Here is a 23,235-nt window from a genome sequence, read left to right as displayed (position 1 = left end):
TATGTACAGAGAAGCCTAAAGATTTCACTAAAAACCTCTTAGAACTGGTACATAGAAGTCAGATGCAATTTTATACACCAATGAGGAACTATTAGAAAGAGAAATCAAGAAAACAATCACTTTTACAATGCATCGAAAACAATAAAATACCTAGGAATCAAGTTAACCAAGGAGGTAAAAGACCTATTCTTGGAAAATTTTAAGTCATTGAAAAAAGAAATTAAGGAAGATACAAACAAATAGAAGCATATACCATGCTCATGGGTAGGAAGAATCAACATTGTTAAAATGGCTATACTACCCAAAGCAATCTATAGATTCAACGAAATTCTTATCAAAATACCAACAGCATTTTTCAAAGAACTAGAACAAATAATCCAAAAATTTATATGGAACCATAAAAGATCCCAAATAGCCATGGCAATCTTGAGAAAGAAGAACAAAGTTGGAAGTATCACACTACCTAATATCAAACTATAATACAAAGCTAAAGTAAACAAAACAGTATAGTTCTGACATAAAAACAGATACATAGATCAATGGAACAGAACAGAAAGCCCAGAAATAAATCCATACCTACACGATCATTTAATCTATGACAAAGAAGGAAGAATATGCAATGGGGTAAAGATGATCTCTTCAACAAATGGCATTAGGAAAACTGGATAGGGACACACGCACACACACACACACACACACACACACACACACACACACACAAAAGAAAGAAACTGGACCACCTTTTTACTCCATATACAAGAATAGCTCAAAATGGATTTTAAGACTTACATGTAACACCTGAAACCATAAAACTTCTAGAAGAAAACATAGTAAAGTTTTTGATATTACTATTAGTAATTTTTTCTGATATATCTCCTCGGACAATGGAAACAAAGGAAAAAATAAACAAATGAGACTACATCGAACTAAATTTTTTACACAGCAAAGGAAAACATCAACAAAAGGAAAAGACAACCTACTGAATGTGAAAAGATATTTGCCTAGGATACATCTGACAAAGGGTAAATATCCAAAATTTATAGAACTCATACAACTCAACAACAAAAAAACTAGCAATACAATTAAAAAATAGGCAGAAGACCTGCATAGGTATTTTTCTAAAGAGGACATACAGATGGCCAATAGATGTATGAAAAGATGCTCAAGGTCACTAATCATTAGAGAAATGCAAATGAAAACCACAACGAGATATCACCTGACACCTGTTAGAATGGCTATCATCAATAAATCAAAAAACAAGCGTTGGCAAGGATGTGGAGAAAAGGAAACCCTCATACACTGTAGGTGGGATTGCAAAATAGTACGGTCATTATAGAAAACACTTTGGAGGTTCCTCAAAAAAGTAAAAATAGAACTGCCTTTTGACCCAGCAATTGCACTTTTGGGTATTTATCCAAAGAAAACCAAAACACTAATTCATAAAGATCTATGCACCCCTATGTTCACGGCAGCACTATTCACAATAGCCAAGACATGGAAGCAACCTAAGTGCTCATCAATAGACAATTGGATAAAAGAGTTATAGTACATATATACAACAGAATATTACTCAGCCACCTTTGCAACGACATGGATGAACCTAGAGGGTATTATGCTGAGTGAAAAAAGTTAGACATAGAAAGATAAATACCATATGATTTCACCTAGATGTGGAATCTTCCTTAAATTCTAAGGAAGATTCCACATCTAGGTGAAATCATATGGTATTTCCTTAAATTCTAAGGAAGATTCCACATCTAGGTGAAAACAGAGAACAAACTGGTGATTGCCAGAAGGGAGAGGAGTTCTAGAGCTGGGTGAAAAAAGTGAAAGGATGAAGTACAAATTATATTTTAATTATAAATTTGTATAACACATTTAAATTTTGGTGCTAGGACATATCTGTCGAATATGTGACACCTTCCTTCTTTTCTTTTAATTCAGATTAAGTCTGGCCCTGAGCCCACACAGGTAAAAACATGGAGAAGGGAAAAAAAAAATTATTAAAAACTGAAATGGGATAGATATATAAAAAAAAACATATTAAAAAAAAAGAAAGACAAGGAAACACAGGAGAAAGAAGTTGTCAAATAAATCCAATTTATATTTTTAGAGTACTTTGTATAAAAGATAATGATAATTAATGAAAAATAACTATGCTCTTAATTCTCTATTATTTTCTCCTGAATTTAACTAAGACAATCCAATTAATGTTTCCTGGGAATGATATATATACAAACAAAAACTACACATTTGTCTGCACATAAAATAAGATCTTTAGTAAACTCTCTGATTCCATGAAATGCAATTCAAAATCTAAATCTTTATATTATGAAGTAATAACCCTCTTGGCAAGAGAGGCAAATCATAGGTCATATTTCTAGTCTTTTAGTAGGAGGACAGAAACTTGCAAAACCAGATTGCCTTGTAAAGGTTTCTGAACTTGTTTTTTTTTTTTAAATCACAGAGAACCACTAGCTATCAATAGAAAATCACAATCAAAGGATTCATAGAGCTTAAGCTACTAGATTAAACTGAAAAGCAGTTCATGAGGTTCTCTTAGTCTAAATAAGAGAGGTATAATAATATTTTAGAGGCATTAGTAGAATTTCCAAAACCTGGCATCAGCTTTCTAAAATTATGGTTAATATTTCACTATTCATCAATAATTTTATCATGATCACATATAGAGCCTTCTTTTTGAAAAATAAAATTTATGACTTTGTGACATAATACAAAGTTCTTTGACATTATCATCCTTTATATAAATCTAGAGTGACCTTTTTATTATTTACTTTTAAAAATTTAATTAAACCATAATTTTTCTTAGAAGTTTTAGGGGTTTTTTTGTACATTATAAGAATTATAAAAGTATATTATGTAAAAATAAAGAGAAAATAGTAATTTTAAAAACTAAAAGTTATACTAGTAAAAATAGTACTACTAAATATTCTCAAATAACTAAGTGATCAAAAATTATAAAATATAGGAATTCCTTAACCATATAACATTAAATTTAGAATATGTTTCACATATAAATCTGGTTTTGAAACAATGTAGTTTTAAAATAGTACTTTTTCAACTTACTTTGGTATACCAGGTGGCCTAATTCAAATCAAAGATCATTTGAAAAACAAAAAAATACAAACACTGCAAAGGCTTAGAGGTTGAACTTTATCACTTTAAATTAAGGAGACTGAGGTCTAGTGAGATTAAATAATTTTTACAAAATCACACATCTAGAGAAGCCAGCTCTGGAACCTGGAGTCTCTTGACTACCAGTCTATTTTTCCTCTCCATTCTTTTGGGCTATCATTTTCAATTAAATGTTAACTATGCTATAAGTTTACATAGTTGAAGAAATAAAAACAAACCACTGAATATCTTATTAACTAAGTTGTCTTTATCATTTCAAGTAATATCATAAATATTCAGTAAATAAAAATTTATAAATTATGTTTATCAGATATTCTGAATTATGAACCATATTATGGCACAGAAAAAAGCATAAATAAGGTAGACGGATATAGCAAAACTTTAAACTTTTGAGTTAAAAGGTAAATTTCATATTATGAAAGCCTCACATTTTTAATTTTTGGCAGCCATCATTAAATATTCATTTTTATTCACACACCTGATCTTCTTTGGATTAGTAGCATTATTCATCAGTCCTAAAATTCAACAGTATATTTAATCAACTTAAATCTACACATTCTATTAAAATGAATGATTAATTCTAGAACCCAAATGAAAATGTGACCCTAAACTAAAGATAAATAAATATTCACTAAGGGCAAAAAGGCTGTTTTTTACTTTTCTTATCAAATATAATTTATACCTTATATGAGTTAGGACCCAGCACCTTCACACTTACTCACTCAGTAAGGAACTATTACATTCGGCAAATAGCCTGCCATCCCATCTACATGTCATCTCTTTTATTAAAGTCCAATTCTTACCAACCTCATGAAGGTCATTGCAGGTACAATATTTTGAGGTGTTGATATAAGGTGATTTTCTTTCCATTTTCAAAGCAAAGTAAGCAGTTCAGCTCAATGAAAATGCTTACTCAGAACAATACATTTTTTAGCACTAGCCTCTTCACTAGCAATGAAAAGTGTACCAAAAAGGTTAGTAATTCTCCAGTAAATAGCTCCTTCCACTGGCCCAACCATCATTATATGCTCTGAAGTATGAAGTCACTTGAGTTTCCCTACTACCAAGTTTGCATACAAACCGCAGAAAGCTGGAGTTGCTTGAGAATTCAGAAATATCGCATTGAAATGTGAGTCAGCCAGCAGCTAAGAGGTGGCAACCCCTATAGAGTACGAAGAGCTCAATAGAAATTTAATGAGATGCAGAAATACATATGAATACATATAAATACCAGCACTCCTTTCACAGAGAACAAGACTGGAGGTTGGAAAACATACTCTAAAAGGTAGCTTGTGGCTCAGAGAGGATATGATGATAACAAAGGGAAGAACAATGATCTCTAAACTATCTTCAAAGGATAGTGGGTCTTGATGGGGTTTTGTTTTGCTGATTTGGTATTAAAGTTTAAGGATTAAACTGAATTGCTTGGGTCAGAGTAGAGATGGAATATTGTTTTACTTCTTCACCCTTTTCTCATAGAACATTCATCCTTTCCTTAAGAATATTTTCAATTTGAGAGGATACTCATTATGAGCCTATCTTGGGTGCTTTTGTCATAGGTATTATGCAATCCAACCTTTTTATTTTACAAGTGAGGAGGTTCAAAAATTGGTTTACTAAAAATGTCCTCACCAGAGCCCTGGCCAGATTGCTTAATCTGGCCTTCTTTATAAGAGAGAGGGCAATGTTTCTCAAAGCATAGTTGCTGGACCACCAGCAGCATCAGTATCATCTAAGACTTGTTAGAAATGCAAATGTTGGGCCCCAGATCCCACCTCTAAATCAAAAATTGGGGGGAAGGGTAGCCATCTGTGTTTCAACAAGCCCTCCAGATGGTTATGATGTACATTAAACATTGAAAATGTTACTCTGACCGTTATAATCGAAATTTTAAAGTTAATAATAATATTAATGAAAACAAGAAATTTCAACAATTGTTTATGCACTAAATTTTAGTTAGTAAAATCAACCTGTGAGTCATGTTCAGAATGACCATCTTCAGTTGATCAAAGGTGGACAAATTGTTATCACCCATGCTGACTGTATCCCTCCCCAAATCCCATTCTATTTTGGCCCAAAATACTGATTATTTGTTCAGGTTCACTTAAGGGGCAATTCATGTGTGATTTTTTTTTCCTCCTGGAACTCAAATATATTGCAAGTTCCAGATCAAAATGGCTTTCCCCTAGTATTGTAGGTATTTCCCACTAAAGAAATTTTTACACTCACTTATTTATAACTGACTTCCATTATCAGATTCTATATGTTTGAAGGACCAAAAAATGTTTTATTAATCTATGCATATCACCCCTCTCCACAAAGTACTATCTAGTACAGAGTTAGCATTTAATACATGTTTGTTAAATGAATAGTTGGATTAATAAACTTTATCTGGTCCTTATGGTTTTTAAGATTCTAATACCACTTGCCTTAATTGAGAATTCTAGGCAATATCATTTAGATAATTCTCTGCTCAACTTAAGGAGATAAAAAACTACTCACGTCTGGATCCCTCTCATACCCTACCAAAAGGCTCTGATTTAATTGTTTTTGGAATGCAGTCAGGGCATCAGAATTTTTAAAAATTCCTCAAATGATTCTAATGTGAAGTCAAAGCTCAGAACCATTGATCTAAAATAATCTCCAAGTTGCTATCAAGAGCTGTATTAAAATATTGGATTCAATCTACCGCCATGCGACCCTACACGTGCCCGATGTCGTCTGATCTTGGAAGCTAAGCAGAGTCGGGCCTGGTTAGTTCTTGGATGGGAGACCACTTACAGGTGCTGTAGGCATTGAAAAAAAAAGAAAATCGTAAAATATTGGAATCAGGCTATATCACTGCCTCTACCATAAATGCATTGTGTAAATATGTCTACTGATATGGCTTACTGAGTTTATCTACCATCCCATGCAGGAAAAAAAAAGTGTTTAGAAAATTAGAGAATTTGGTGTTTAGAAAACAATAATGAAAGGCAAACATTTCTAAAACCGAGAATACACACTAATTGCTTCAAATATCTTACCCAAATCCTCCCCAAGTCCATAGCTGAAAGACTGAAGTACAACTTTTGTAGATAAGGATCTTGCAAACCTCTGCCTCAGTCAACAATAGTATTTTGGGATTCTATGCAAGATTTATTTACTTGGCTAGACAGTTTCGCAGAACCACATATTGGTTCTTTAATGAAAATGCTATTCTTGGCATATCAATCGTAGTGCCAACTATTTGAAAAGATTTCTAATAGATTTCTAATATAATGTTAATACATTCTTAGTATCTTTTCTGAAAAAATATAAAACACTTTGATCAAAAGTTTCAAATGAGTGTTCCTAGACATGTATGATGTATTATATTAAAAAAGAAATCAGGAAAAGGAAAAAGGAAAAGACAAAGCACACACAGAGAGAGAGAAAGAGAAACAGAGAGAGAGAGAGGGCATTTTTTTTTTTTTAATTTGAGAGATTTCATTTAAAATGTGAATTCTGGCTGTTTTTAAAATAAAAACTGCAATGTTTAGCAACACTGGGCAGCAATCTTTCATGACACATGAAAGCTAGAAGTTTCATTCCCAAAGCTCACTCTTTATAAGTCTCACACCCATGAGTTAGTCGCAGTCCCCATGAAAGCTTCTTAACTCGTATTAACAGCCTGGCTCTTGTTATCCTATGCTTAGGTGGACCTCAGGTTTCACTGATGAGGGTATAAATGTTAAGTGGTAAGATGAGGCTAAGGTGAAACAGTTTAATGTTAAATTCAGTGGGGAATGGTAAAAAGATTTCTCCCTGTTAAGTCAATCTGATAACCTTATCATTGTTACACCCAGTTGCACAAAGTGTTTCCTATGAAAGGACTACTTTTACAATAATTGTACACAGTATAAGTATTTTAGAAAATGACTAAAGACAACATGGCCAGGAGGGGGGAAAAAAGTATGTGGAGGAAAGAAATTTTAATTCAGAAAAACACCTCAGGATAAAGATGGTTTATGAATTCTGAATGTCAATACCTTAGAAATTATAATTCAGAAAAAACTAAATAAATCAGTTTACACATGTACATGTGCACACATAGTAGCAATTATTTTCTCATAATGTCATCTTTTCTCTTTGTTCTCGTTTAAATTTCAGATCACTGACACCTTCTAGTGACTTTGTTTTGTGTATTATGTCTTTACAAATGCTCTGATGTGGGTGACTACAATTTTTGAAACATATTTCTTGATATAATCCAAAATATGTCAGATATAGGAATCTATCCATTCTAATTTTGTTTTGAACTGCCTCCAGCTTCACTGACTACATTTTCTTTGACTTCCTTTGGTCACTTCCTGTGGTAGATATTTACCATTCCCCACCCCCATTCCAACTGAAATGCTCTCTTCAGGTGGTTACATGTCTATGTCTATGAATCTCTAAGTTAAGAAAGAGAACAAATTCTCTCCCAAATGTACCAATAAGAATGTTATTTCTGAGAAATATTGTAATAACTTTCGAAGTCTTTCTCTTTTCATTGCTTTCCTTAACAATGACAGGGTCAAAGGCTCAAACATAATAATGTTCTAGAACTTTAGGATTTAATTTTGTGCTGTGTCAGCTGTATTCTATCATTGATTGTTGTTATTTTGGACTGGGGGTCCTACATCAGAATGAAAGTCATTTCTTCATCTACTCTAGTTAGAACTGGAGAATGTTTACTCTATTAGAGAATAATTGGCAACAAGGTCCTTACAGCATTCTTAGAGAAAACAGTGATACATTGTCATAACTTCTCTAGCCAGTAAAAAGAGGGGCAGGATCTCAAAATTTTCAGAGAATCATAACCACATATTAATACACATTATCTAGACACCTATGTATATATTCTCACTATACATACATAAACTTATTTAGTCCAGGGACTCACAACCTGAGTACTGGTAACATTTTTGGCCCAATATTTCTTTGTTTTAAGGGGTTGTTCTGTCCATTGTAGGATTCTTAGTAGCATCTCTGGCTTCTACACATCAGATGCCAGTAGCACCCACAAGTCATGTGATGACAATCAAGAGTGTTTCCAGATCTTGCCAAATGTCCCTTGGAGAATAAAATCACCCCTTGTTGAGGGCTATTCATGTAGTTCTTTCTAAATGGATATGGCTACTCACTTCTAAAAAATAGTATTTGCATGTAAACTTTAAATGAAACTTGAAAGAGTATTCAATATCTGGTTATATTGTTTGTGTTAAATTGTAAATCATTAAGGTCATCTTTAGTAAATAATATGGAGCACCAACAATAATGCAAATGCTATTCTCCTTTTAGTCCTATTAAAATTCAATATGAGACCGGGTCAGACATACATAATGGCTTAACCAGACACAACATAATTTTAGAGAGTTAGAAAGTTAATTTTGAACCCCCAAAAAATGTTTACTGTACTAATTGCAAGAGACTACCTGTGCGTGCCCATTCTAAAATCAAGCACATCTCCACACGTCCTCAATCACTCCCTTTGTTTTATAAAACCCTTAGCTGTCTCATTCAATGATGAACTGATGAACATTCTCCCAATTGTAATAGCCCAAATAAAATCATATCCGTAATTGTTTGTGCACTTGTCTTTCGCATTTTTTTTAAATTATTTTTTTTATTTGTTTGAATGGCTTTCTGTGTTCATTTTATTTTCATTTATTTGTATTCAGGTGGGGTGAGTGGAGGAGTCCAGCAGTCTCTAAAGATCATGAGACAATCTTGCAAGCTATCCTTCAGCAGTCTTTCATCATCTAACAAGATTTCCAGATTATTCATTTACACATTCAAATTTGAGTTTCATTATCTAAATTTTTCCTAGACAGTCTTTCTGGTAATGTGTTAGCTGTTGCATTTGCTTGTCTTTCCTTGCTTTCACTTATATCTAGTGATTTTCTTCTGTTTTTAAAACAATACAAAGTGGGTAAAGTTGTGCTTGAATCTCAATGAGTGTCACCATTTCTGTAAATATTAGGTTCTCACATATCAGCCTTTGTATATGTTTATCAGCTTACAATGACTTCCTCTCCTATCAAAATCCTATCGTATTAATACATCATTAAACATGTCTTTCTCCTCTAGATCATGAATGTCCTGGAAGCCGAGACTGCATTTTCTTCATTGTATCACCAGTACTTAGGAAAATAATTGGAACAAAGTCTGTGCTCAGTACATATTTAGTTAAGTACCTGAACTGAACAAAAAGGACATAAGAAATGGAAATTTATTCATTTGTTTATGTAAAAAATAATTATGAAGGATGCAGTTCCAGAGCACACAGTGTTTCAGAACATGAGGGTCAGAGGTGAACGAGGTATCCAAGGTTCTTACACAATTAGTGATTTCATATACTTTGAAGTAATTATCAACTATGAAGTAACAAAGTTAATATTTAGAAAGTACTTATTTGGTTTATATAGAATGCCCCTCACAGTACAGGGCATCTGAGCTGAGACAGGACAAGTGAAGAGCTGATACATACACATGTAGAGACAGGCAATAGTGTATTATAAGCAGAAGGAAGAAGGGCAAAGGCCCAGAGATAAGAAAGAGATTAGTGTGTTTTCAACTGACAGAAAGGAGGCTGGATCAGGGCCAAGAATGAGAGGAGTAATATAAACTGAGGGAGAGATTTAAATTTTAAAACGTCACTGTTATTGCTCTATGGGGAAAGAGATGGGGAGCAAGAGTAAAAACAGAAAAAAAATATATATATGAGAAAAAAGACAGCAATGATTTGAAATTTTGCCTGAATCAGTAGCGCTTAAAAGGATAAAATGACATTCTAAAAACAGAAGATACTCACTCACTGTACAGAGGTAGAAATAGGAAAAGTCACAAGAAAATGTCACATCTTACATGTCACCACAGGGTGTGTTTCCCAGAGACTAAGGATAAGGTCTTTTAGATCAGTGTTTCTCACACTTTAATATTCATAGGACTCATTTGGTGAACTTGTTACAATGTAGATTCTAATGCAGGAAGTCTGAGGCAGGGCCCCAATGCTGCATTTTTAACAGGCTCCAGGTACTATTAATGCTGGTGGTCTGCAGACACATTTTGAGTAGCAAGGTTTTGGATGATGGCCTAAACAAGGTATGGCACATTAAGAAAAGGAGCAGAATAATTAGGGCACTTTGAAGATAAAGTTGAATGCTGCATGACTGGTTTTAAGAATTTTCTACTGCGGTTTCAAGTAGTTAGGCACAAAGGCATGGATAAACTTGATTCTGATTTATTCAGGCTACTGTTAGAGAGGGTCAATTTTTTCTTACGATTGTTATGATCCCTTAAGTCTGAAAGCTTTAAGAGACAAGAGTCTCAAAACCATTCTGAATACCATTGTGAAATCACCTTATAAAATGTTACTGCTGAAATTTCTTTTGACCTTTTGGGTGAGTCAAAGACACACATATTCTGTTCTTGAGCATGCTGTGGTAGGGTTTCCTGACTCAAGAAATCAATTCTTCTTTTTTTAAAAAAATTTATTTACTAATTTTGTTGTTGTTAGAACACTGACAGAGTTGGGAAAATATTCGAGAAGGGGTAAAGAGGAACTCTTTTACTAAGCTGTCTTCTTTTTAACTTAGTTTTACTTCACATATTTTTTGGAATGAGTGAAGTGACAAAATGAATCTCAGAATAAATTAAAGATTGCTATTCTGACTTTACAATTTAACTTACTGATTTGGACCTACACAAGGTATCTCGATATGAAAGAATGGAGTGTGAGGTCAATAAATTAGTCACATTAAATTTTAACATTGAAGATAATTGTTAAATGAATGCTTTCCAATATTCTCCTATGGTGTTTTGAGTTTTATAATACACATTCCAGAGATCAGTCTAAAATGGATGCAATTTTTATGATTAACATGCTTTCATACTATAGCTATTATTTGAATGTTTTAAACATTACACGCTCCTGGATTTCTCTGAGTAAAAATTTCAAGACAGTACATTAGAGACAAACAGATTAACAGATTTTCTATGTTTTTGTAACTCGTTTGGGAAAAAACTCAATTAAAAATAACAACCCCTTAATTTCAGTATTATCCAGGCACACCGTTACAGAGATTTCAGTTCAGAACAAATTGCAACAAATACCATGACGATTTAGGAATATACAACTCTAACAAAAGCACAACATGATTTCTGTTGTCTTTAAAAAGTTAATACACAATATTAATGTCTTGCATTTCACATACTTTGTCTTTATGTCACTTTATAAAAATTCTCACAAAACATCAAAATATTACTTTCTGTTTGGCAAAATTATAACTCATCACCTTTGGGAGTTTTAATTTTTCTATTGCTTATTGTTTTCCTTTCTGGAATACTTTCCAACTTCTTCCCCTTTTTATGTCTTTACAAAGTATCAGTGCTTCACTTTCACTCACACGAATGATATCAGAAAGTGCATAAAGTTTAGCACACTAAATTTCAACTCAGAAATTTCTTTTAATTTAATCTGCAGATCACCCAAAAAGATCTGCAGTTCATCTGAAATCTTTTCAGAGACTATCAAATAATAAAAAAATAGAATCAATTTTAAGTACAGTAAAGTGGACCGTCCCTTGATATCAGTGACCAACACTGACATATTCTCATCAAATTTACCTCAGGCCCATGGATCAACTAGATCTATTCTCTCACTTTTCTCATAATTTATTGACCAGTTGAATAAATAAAAAAATAGGTAATCTTATTACTGACAGAGATACAATGATTTATTTCAAGATAACTTTCATATGGGCTTTTAGAAATAGATGTGTATCTGTGATTTGAATATGGAAGAAATTGAAAAAGTGTGAAGCCTGAACAAAGACAGGAAATGGCTTGAGAAGTAGAAGGAATTCAGTATAAAATAAGCAGTCTTATGACATATTATGATTTGGAAATGCCATTTAAAATTAGAATTTGCATTTCCTTTAATATTATGTACTCTCAAAGAAGTAAAGGTCAATTTTGATTGTAATGGGTTATATTTAGAACATGTTTCTAGTTTCTCTAAGGTGGTAAAATTGAGTGGAAGAATTTTCGAGACTTCCCAAATAAACAGAGAGTTTTGAAAGGCCATTCAGAATTTCCATTTCTAATCAGAATTGTGATGGGAAACATCTCCTCATTTTCAAACATTAATCAACGCTTCAAATAGCGACTCCTTTTAAAAGTTTATAAATAAGTGTTCTTCTATGGAAGATTATGTAATTCCTACATATAGCATGGAGAACTCAGGACAGGTAATTCATGTTTCTCTCTCACTGCCCTGTGAAGGAAAGTAGAGTTTGCCACCTCAACATATACTTTTTAGGATATTGATTTTAACTTGCTTACTAAGGAACAAAAAACTCAGAAAAAAAATTTTGACCTCCTCCATGAACTACCTAAAAAGAATATAGATAGAGGACCTACTCCAGGGAGAGAGATATCATCACAGATAACTATAATTTAATATAAATTAATGTGTGATAGATAGAGAGGATCTTAACAAGGCCTATTTGTTCAAAGTCCTCTCTATGCCCTATTGTTCAAGATAGCCCAGCAAACATTTCTTTACCAAACATTTGTTTTTCCATATCCATGTGAATTGCCTTCCTGCCCTTTGAAGCGCCAGACCACAACCCCCTGTTTATTCTCCTTAGCTTCAAAATGGCATATAAACCTCAACTGTCCAATTCCTCTTTGGATCTCATATCTTATGGTATCCCCAAATATACATCCATAAACTTGGATATTTTCTTCTATTAATCTGTTCCATATTAAATTTGATCATTAGCCCAGTTAGAAGAACTTATAAGGTAGGAGGAAAGTTATGTTTTTTGTGTCCCCACACCTATTAAATTTCTTTAGTAAAATATTCCTTCTCTTATCTTTGAATAAAAATTCATATAGGTTCTTAAAGTTTTCAGCTCACTCTCAAATAATAAAAATTCACTTTGAATCATAAAATGCAGTGTATGTTCAATAATTAAAAGTGAACTTCTTGACAGCTGCTTCTGGCCAAGATGGAGTAACAGAAACTGAATTTCCATCCCTCCTAAAACAAACAAATGATTGGGAAAAAATATATAAAACAATGGTTTTTAAGACACTGGGCATCAGGCATTGAAGGACACTGATATTTGAGAAATAGGGACATGTAGGAGAGAAAAATAAACTTCAATTCACACTAAAACCATATACAAAAATTAACTCAAATTGGATCACGACTTAAATGTAAAAATTAAAACTATAAAATTTTTAGGAGGAAAAAAAAATCAGATGAGAATCTTTGTGCCCTTGAGTTAGGCAAAGGTTTCTTAGATACAAAACCAAAATTAAGATCAATAAAATATCAAATTGATAATTTGAACTTTATCATAATTTAAACCTCCTGGTCTTCAAGGCACTGTTGAAAATGTGAAAAGATAAGCCATTGACAGGGAGACAATATTTGTAAATTATGTATCTAATAAAGGACTTGTGTCCAGAATATATGAAGAATTCTCAAAACTCAATAAGAAAACAAGCAACCTAAGTTAAAAATAAATGGGAAAAAGATTTGAATGGACACTTTAACATGGAAGATATACAGATGGCAAATAAAGTCATGATAAAACACAACGACAAAGAAGATATGTGTATAGCGTATAGAGTCATGAAAAGATATTCAACATTCGTCATTAGCAAAAATGCAAATTAAAACCACAATGAGACACCACTATATACGTATTAGAATAGATAACATTTAAAAGACTGGCAATACCAAGTGTTATCAACGAAGTGAAATGACTAGAATCTGAACACACTTGTGGTAGGAATGTAAAGTGTTATAAATACTTTGGAAAATAGTTTGGTAGTTTCCTAAAAAGTTAAATACACCCTTCTCATATGATTCAGCCATTCCACTCTTAGATATTTTCCCCAAAGAAATTTAAAAATATGTCAATGCAGTAACTTGTACATGGATGCTCAGCACATCTTTATTATAACAGCTCCCGAACAAAAACAATCCAAATATCATCAACAAAGAAAGTGTGGTATACAATGAAATACTAATTAGCAAGATAAAGGAATCAACTGTTGATACATGCAACAACACGGACAAGTCTCAAAATAATCACACTTAGTGAAATAGACTAGACAAAAACAGAATCCATACTGTATAATTCCATTTATATAAAATTCTAGAAAATGCAAAATAATGTAAAGTGACAAAAAACAGAACAGTGGCTGCCTGGGATCAAGACAGAGGGGAGAATTATAAAGGAGAGAGAACAAAGAATTATGAAAATACTTTTGGGAGTAATGGATATGTTCATTATCTCAAGCACAGTGTTGGTTTCACGAGTGTGTGCATATGTTAAAACTTAATAAACAGCATACTTTATATATGAGCAGTTGCTTGGATGTCAGTTGCATCTCAATAAAACTGCTGAAACAAAAGTGATCATTTTAAGATGTGTTTCTCATTTCAATTCACGATGTTCTAAATATTCCATTTTCTTTAAATATATTCAACACTTTTATCTTCATTTAAGGGATAATGATTCCATCTCACTTCAAACAGCTAGGGTTGATTGCTTTTGAGGATGTATATAGTCAGCTTCTTTCTTTCTCATTCAATAGCTAATGGTTTTGACACTTTCAGGGGTAGAACTAGGGTGAGGTAAGGGTGTAAAAAAAGTTCTGACTTGATTGCCACTATCACATAATGGATTGGCAGTCTCTGAGTATGGCAGCCATATAAAACTTTTTCTCTCAAGAGACATTTCTGTAGGTTTTCTAGAAGAGCTGAACTGCCAATATGGTATTGGTCTAATCTGAAACTACTGAGCACTTGTAATGTGGTTACTATAAGTATAATACATGCTAATTTCAAAGGCTTAGTATGAAAAAAAATAATGAAAAGTATCTCATTGATTTATTTTATTTTGATTGTAATGTTGAAATAAAAAAATCTTAAATCATAGACTAAATTAGTAAAATAGGAAATAATTAAATTTATTAAATATTATTAAAATTAATTTTACTTCTTTTTTATTTTTTAAAATGTGGCTACTAGAAAGTTTTAAATTACATATGTAGTTCATATTATATTTCTAATGGACAGTGTTGCTCCAGAGAAACCCTCTTAGGATTCCTGATATGATTTCTTTGGCACTGACAGTGCTCCTCCTTTAGCTGGTTACTTCAAATATACCTTTGACTTATGCCCCAATGATACACCCCATTACACAAACAGCCGGAATCCCTTCACATTGGAAGACAGATGACTCTAGGTGGTCATTGCCTCTGTGGGTTCTTCATTTAGAACTTGGAATTTATGATGGATGCTGTGATACACTTCCCAGGTTCCTCTTTATAGAAGGACTTAGTCCCCAGCTTAGCAGGAGAATTACTCTTAGCTATCAGCCCTCTTTGAAGATGTCTCACTTATGGTCACACTTCCTTCCCTGGGCAGTCAGAGTTCAAAGACTGATTAACACAGGGATATAAAAAAACATTTCCTCTTGTACTAACTCAGGTAAACTCTGAGGAGCCATTCAGCTTCGCAGCTCAACTTCTCCCTCAGCCCTCCCTTCCACAGGTGTTGATCCCAATAGTGCTCACTAAAACATTTTTCACAAAATATCTAATCTGTTCCAGAGCCCGCTTCTTGAGAAGGCAACGCACAACAATATAATAGCACACTGACTCATGAAAAACAAGTACGGGTTCTATTCACAAAATAGTATCTTCACTCCATTGACACTCGTCCCTTTAGCTTTCTTGGTCCTGCCTCAAGCACTAGTCTACTAAGCCTCTCAGTTATCAAAGACACACAGCAAGCTATCAAAGTAATCTCATTGCAATCCTTCTTATCAGACTTGATGTTAAGGGCAGATATTCTTCTTCCAGTTTAATGGGAACTTGTGATTCATAGCACAACTCTGTCCAGAAGAATCTTCTTCAAAAATTCTCTCCCTGTATCATTCTCCTTTCTCTTCTTCTTCCTCCTTGTGAGTCAGTAACAGGTTCTTTGCCATAACAATGCAAGATTGTTATCAAATTTCTGCCTCAACATAAACTGAGGCAAGAAAGGGAAGAGTTTAATTGAACATTCAGTTACTTGGCATAAATCCTGAGATTCCCATATTTCTGCTTCATTAAAAACACCAAAATAACGAAAGCTTAGTAAAAACACCAAAATATCACAAGATTATAAAAGCTAATTAAAGTTAGAAAAACTTGTACTAATTCAAATTACAGTTTTAAGTCATTTTTTCAGTCTCACAAATATACATAAATTATTTTTCAAAATATTTCAGAATTTTGTCTTATGATTGAATATATTCCTAAATTTCTAAATTTATAACATTGATACTGAGAGACAAATCATAAATACCTCTATATAAGACTGGGAGATAAGACAAATACCAATCCTAAATCTTTTTCTACATAAAAGTAATGTATGAATGTGACACAATTTAACCAATTGACTTTTCTGAAATTCAAATAAAAGGAGAGACTATAATTAGTTACAATCAAATTCTAAATTATTACACTAAGTGTCGACCTAGTACAGGTATACCTGAGATATTGCAAGTTTGGTCCCAAATCACTGCAATAAAGGGAGTATCACAATAAATCAATTTATAATCTTTTTGTTAGTGGATGGTCTTGCCTTTAATTTGTAGAAAATACAATATCTGTGAAATGCTACTGTCCACTTCAATATTGTACTCTATTTGCAAATAAGCTTTTATATTATTTTTACTAGAATTTTTCCCCTACAAAATCCTGCAATATGTACAGGACAAGTGGCCACGCCATGAGTGGCCTAAGCAGGTTAAGAAACTTGCTCAAGACCACATAACCTGTGAGTGGAGAATAAACTTAGGATTCAGGTCTTTTCATTTATATGTTACCATTTATTTCATCCTTTATCTGTGACTGAGTCTGTTTTTCCTGTTAAGCATTATCTCTCCTGCTCTCAATTTTGGCTACATATAAATTTTATCATACCATTTAGCATTTGATTTTATACAAACAATAATAATTATTTTGTAATTGTTTAATATTGTTTAGATACTTTTCCCAAACAGGTGTGTTATCTTCCTATTTTATTTGGAATATTTTGTATACATTTTACCTCTATGCAATTATATTCCTACAATAGTAGGTTTAAAAAAGCTAATCTGCATCTTTTATTATACAATGCATACTCTATGGTTATTATAAGTCATTATGAGAAATGGAATGTACTTTAAAAATATTATTTTGTGTCTATATTAAAATGGAACATCCCTTTTTAAAAAATTTGATCCTATGCTGAACAATGTTTTGAAAATTAGTATTAAGCCTGGCCCTCCAATTTTATTACTACTACAAAGCTTTTTTTGACTCATTAGTTTATCTCTTTGGTCTTTCCTCAATATACAAAATACAAGATTAGTTTAGGTTTAGATTTTTTATTTTGGTTTTTAATCAATTGAAAGACCAAATTGACTTAATTTTCTCATGTTCTATTTGAATAAATCACTGTACATAGAATAATGGGTCCCTTGGCCTACTGTTCCAAGGTAAGAAGCAGAAGATAAGCCCTATTGTTAGTAAAAAAGAGAATCAGAACAAAGTTTGTTAAGGATATCTTTGGTATGTGCTTGGGTATTTATTTTAAAAGCAATACTTTTCTATATGGTAGGTCATAAAAAAATGATAAAGTTACAAGTTGTAACATGATTTGTGAGGTCAACTATAAAAACTGCTGATCTTCCAATGCAAAAATGATGTTTTCTGATCCACTATCAGGAAAGCATGCACTTTAGTTTAAGACAGATAATGATGAATTGCAGTAACTGATCCATATTCTCTCACAGGGTCCTTCTCAAAAGTGTAGAAATGGTCAGGGTCAATGTCTATGTCCATGAAAGAAAGAGAAAGCTGATAGGACAGAATCTCTACTAGCATGTTTCAAAGAAGTGAATCATATTTTGAAACATGCTAGTGAGACCAAAAGTGATGATGCTAATGATAGCCTCAGGAACCATATTATCATTTTTATAATATTATTAGTAGTAGTAATATTATTTTTACTATCTGATGTACAGGTAGATCAAACAACTTCTTAGTACCATAATCCAGTCTACTTTTTTATTTAATAAATCATTATTGGGCTATTGTACAAAACATCATGAGAGAAATAAATAATATGGACCCTATTCTTTAAAACTTACAGTTCCATATTAAGCAATATTTGCACAAAATAATTTCAATAGTATTTAAAGAATACTGACTTTTATAATAACTATGTTTGTGAATTCCAAGTTCATTGACCTATTTCATTGGTTACAGAAGAATAAGGCCCCAAATCCTTAAGTAGGACATACTACACAACATATCCATAAAGCTACTGACCAATAAACTCACACCATTCTCTTAGTGCCTTTTTGGGATTAAAATAGATATTCTTACTCCCAGAATTCCTACTTACCTTTCATATGACCTCCATTGAAACCATCCCCAAGTCCTCCAAGTAAAATGAACTAAAATCTGAGCTTTGCTTTAATAACATCAGAGAAGTATCATAATAAAATAGGAAAAGCACAGGTTTGGTACTGGATTGCTTTTGTTGATTTTTTTCTTTAATGCTTATCTGCTATGCAAACTTAATCATTTACGAACGTGAGCCTCAGCTTGCTCTTGTATAAAATGCAACTAGCAGTACCTATCTCACAGGGCTTACTGAACTAACATATGTAAAATTGGGTGCCTTGTACATGTAAAGTACACATAATTGTCTCTCTCTCCCTCACTCTCTCTCTTTAGATAGATAGATAGATAGATAGATGATAGGTAGGTAGGGAGGAAGGGAGGGAGGTAGGGAGGGAGGGCGAGAGAGAGATAATGTCTGTAATATAATAGGTGGACCATAGTACTATTTTATAATGGTAGGCTTCCATTTCCTTTTTCAGCCATTCTTAGTATATTTTTATTGTTCTTTATTAATAGAATTAAAGACCAGAACTGTGTCTTCCTCATTTAATGTTCTTGGTTCAGTTTGGTCTCTCACTTATAGTAGGTATTCAATGAATGGTTTTGGATATAATGGGCCAATAAATAAATGGTATGAAAGCTAAAGTGATTTTATGTTTGGTACACTGGGTTGACTTGTCAGAATGTAATGCAGTAAGAGTATATTGAAAAGTAATGGGTGGGGAACACAGCAATAGAGACTGAATTAGTAGCACTAGATTATGGGGACTAGAGTGGCAAGGAGAGGGAATACAGGTTTTTTTGTGGGACAATAGTGGTTCGACTGTTCCCTTATTCTTAGTATTTCGGTGGCTGTTTTGTTTACCAATGTATATAATAGATTCTAGTATATATAGTTACACTCAATATTTACTTTAAATAAAAATTCACATGCACAGTATAAGAGGCATGAATTAGGTAGTGTTAAGATATAAGGCAGTATGGGCCAGTAGAAATATCTCCGGGGCTACAGGGCACACATCTGATCTTTGCCAAGACCGAGACACCCATTGAGACTCAACAAGGTCAATGCTGTTTTTCCCCCACTCTTGCTTCTTCCCATTCCTGACTAGATAAGGAAGAACTCAGTGACATGGCCACCCACAGGCAGCCTTTATCTAAGAGGACTGAATGTGTTTTTTCTTATTGTTGTTTATAAGGTCTCACTGAATCTATGACTTTGTCTGATATTAGGCAGGTTATTTTTGCTTCATTTCCCCATCTGTAAAATGGGGATAATAAAATTCCTGACCTCATAGGATTGCTGAGGATTAAATGAAGTCAACCATGAAAGACACTTAGCATTCAGTAAGCATTTGGTATACAATAAGCATTAAATTGTTACCTATCACCAAACTTAGTAAAGACTCATTCCTGTACAGGAAAAATATCCTATTTTATTTCTACCTCTAGAACTAGAGAATTAATTAATCATATGACTACACTGAATTAGGAATCAGGGCACAGGAGTTCCACTTTGCCTCAGACATTAACTTGTTAAGGGACCTTGATTAGCTAACTCAACCTCTCTAGGTTTGGGGTGTCTCATCTGTAAAATAAATGCTTCAACTAAATGGTCTCTGTGGATCCAACTTAGGCTATTTATAACCCAATGTTATAGACACTAGTTTATGGGGGTGGATGAGTGGAATAGAAAGAGAATTCATGAAATTAAGAAAAGGGAAGATAGAAAGTGGAAGTAGAAAGCGTCAGACAATATGCCTGTAATGAACTATAAAGACAACAGAATGGAATACTAGTCAAATTAAAAAAGTATAGGGCAGAGGGCACATATTTATGTTTGAAGACAAAAGGAAGGTATCAATTTTTAAAGAGTTTAAAAGGCATAACTTTCTTAGGATTTGTTTGTCATTAGTAGTCACTATTTTCAGAATTTTCCTCACTTTGTCTTATTATTTCAGAATACTCAAACAACAAGCTGTAAATTTTGCTGCCAACCTAAGAAAGGTAACTTAAAATCAAAGGTGGCATTTAATGCTGTCTTTGGTGCCATTACTTTGGTTCCACAGAACGATAGAGCAACCAGAAGAATTTCTATCAAACAAAGTAAAAACAACTCATGATCTTTTAGCTTTTTGTACTGTTCTACAGTTTAAACATAATGATATACTTGCCCATTTTAGCTGAACTAAGGATGCAGTAATTACTAAGGCATAAGATTAAAAAGGAAACTAAAGAATGAGTCAAAGGAAGGAAAATGGAGATAGTAGTTTAAAAATGAGGATACACATATACACCATGTTCTAACTTGAGAAACAAAGGTGTTTTAAATGGAGGAAAGAATGTAAAAGAGAATTGGTAAGCTTAGAACCCAATGATTTACCAGTATAGGTTGGTCCAGAATCTCTGACAAAACAAATGCTTGGTTTTGTCAGAGTACATAGTAATATCTTTAAGACAATTCAGAACCATTAGATATTACTTGGTACATAGTAATATCTTTTAAGACAATTCAGAACCATTAGAAAATAAATACAATGGGACATTTTTCTATTATATTAAAATATCAATTTTACAGATATCATTTTATGATTATATTATTGACAATTACTAACATTTGCATCCAACCTAACAGACTGAAGTTACTTCTATATATTTTCATATATCAAGAGAAGCAGATAATAGATAGATTAACATGAACTTTACTATGTGCAAGACACTTCACTAATTGACATAAATGACATCATTTAGTCCTCATAAGGTAGCTACAAAGTAATATTAACTCTATTTTACAGACATTGAAACTAAGACTCAAAAAATCAAGCCACTTTCCCAAAGACACATAATTAATTGCATAGCAGAGATTTAAACTCAGGCTTGTCACTATTGAAAAAAAAAATGTAAGTCTAGGAAAAGAACATGAGAAAACATACTAGAGAATTGTTTGTTAAAAATTCCATTTCAGGACATGTTAGCAACGCAAGAAACAGAAATCATGGGCGGAAATAGAAAACTGACTAAAAAGATTCAAATAACAGAAATTTAGGGAAAAAAAGCACTTTTTAAAAAAATTTAAATCAAGACATTCTTCATTAATTTATATCCATTGCCTACATCTGATGCTACAAGCCAGTGGTTCTCAAAGTTCTGTGTCAGAATCATCAGGAGGGCTGTTAAAAAAGACTGCTAAACTTCTCCCCCAAGAAGGCAAGATATATTCAAGTGACTCTGAAGAATGAGCCTGAGAATTTGAATTTCAAACAAGTTTCCTAGTGTTGCCCATACTACTGGTACAGGGTCCTCACTTCGAGAAACCACTGTGTAAGCTATTTAATCTGGAATGTCCAGTTAAAACAGGGTATTGAAAGTTTCATGACATCATTTAAAAGAAAAGTGACCTTGCAAAATAATTCAAAAGACATGTTTAAAAAGAATAAAAATATAGAGGATTAAAAACAAAACAATAAAATACTCTGAAACATATGTTGCTCAGAAAGCCATTTCTGTAATTTACTTTTAGATTGAAATACCAAGCAGAATAAAAAATGTGGGATCACACTGCAGAAGTTTTTCACTTTTCATTTACCTATTTAAGTACAGTAGATTTGGGAATTAAAGAGAAATGGTATTCACTGATTATAAGGCTTCAGGAAAAATACTTTATATGAGGAAATAGAAATCATTCATCAATGGAAATACAATCGTCATTCATTGAAGCTATGTGGGAGCATGCCTTTATTTACAAAATTATATTATACTGCTTGAAATATCTTCATATAATCATACATATTATAAAATTTCTGATTTGAGGCCAATCTTAAAAGAAAAAGAGCCTCAATAAATTTAAAAGAGGAGGAAATATACAATATTGACTCTCAAATCAAAATGGAATTAAACCAAAAACCAATAACATAAAGATACCTGGAATATCCCCAAATATGTGGAAATTAAACAACATACATTTAAATAATACATGAGTCAAGAAAGAACTATTAAGAGAAATTTTAAAATATTTTAAACTAAATGAAAATAAAAGCACAACTTATCAAAATTTGTGGGATACAAGAAAAGGAGTGCTTACAGTGAAATTTACAGTATCAAATGCATATATCAGAAAAAAATCTAAAATCAACAATCTAAATTTTCAACTTAGGACATTAGAAAAAGTAGAGTGAATTAAATGCAAAGTAAGCAGAAAGAAAGAAATAAGAATTAGAGGAGAAATAAAAAAAATTGAAAACAGAAACCAATAAAGAAAATCACAACCAAAAGCTGTTTCTTTGAAAAGACTGATAAAATCAATAAGACTTTAGCCAGACTAAGACAAAAGGAGCAAGGACACAAATATCTCATATTAGAAATGAGGAGGGGATGTCAATGCAAATCTCATGCAAATTAAAAGGACAAAAAAGGAATTCTATAAACAACCTATGCCCACAAATTTGATAACCTAGATAAAATGGACCAATTCCTTGAAAGACACAAGGTGCTAAAATTCACACAAAAAAGAGACAATCTGAATAGTCTTGCATCTATGAAAGGAATTTAGTAAATAATATTTTTCTAAAATAGAAAGAACTTAGCCCGGATAGAGTTACTGCTAAATTA

The sequence above is a fragment of the Pteropus vampyrus genome, unplaced genomic scaffold (assembly GCF_000151845.1).
Source record: "Pteropus vampyrus isolate Shadow unplaced genomic scaffold, Pvam_2.0 Scaffold12, whole genome shotgun sequence".
NCBI lineage: Eukaryota > Metazoa > Chordata > Mammalia > Chiroptera > Pteropodidae > Pteropus > Pteropus vampyrus.
The sequence above is the reverse complement of the archived record's forward strand: the minus strand, read 5'-3'. Positions refer to the sequence as shown.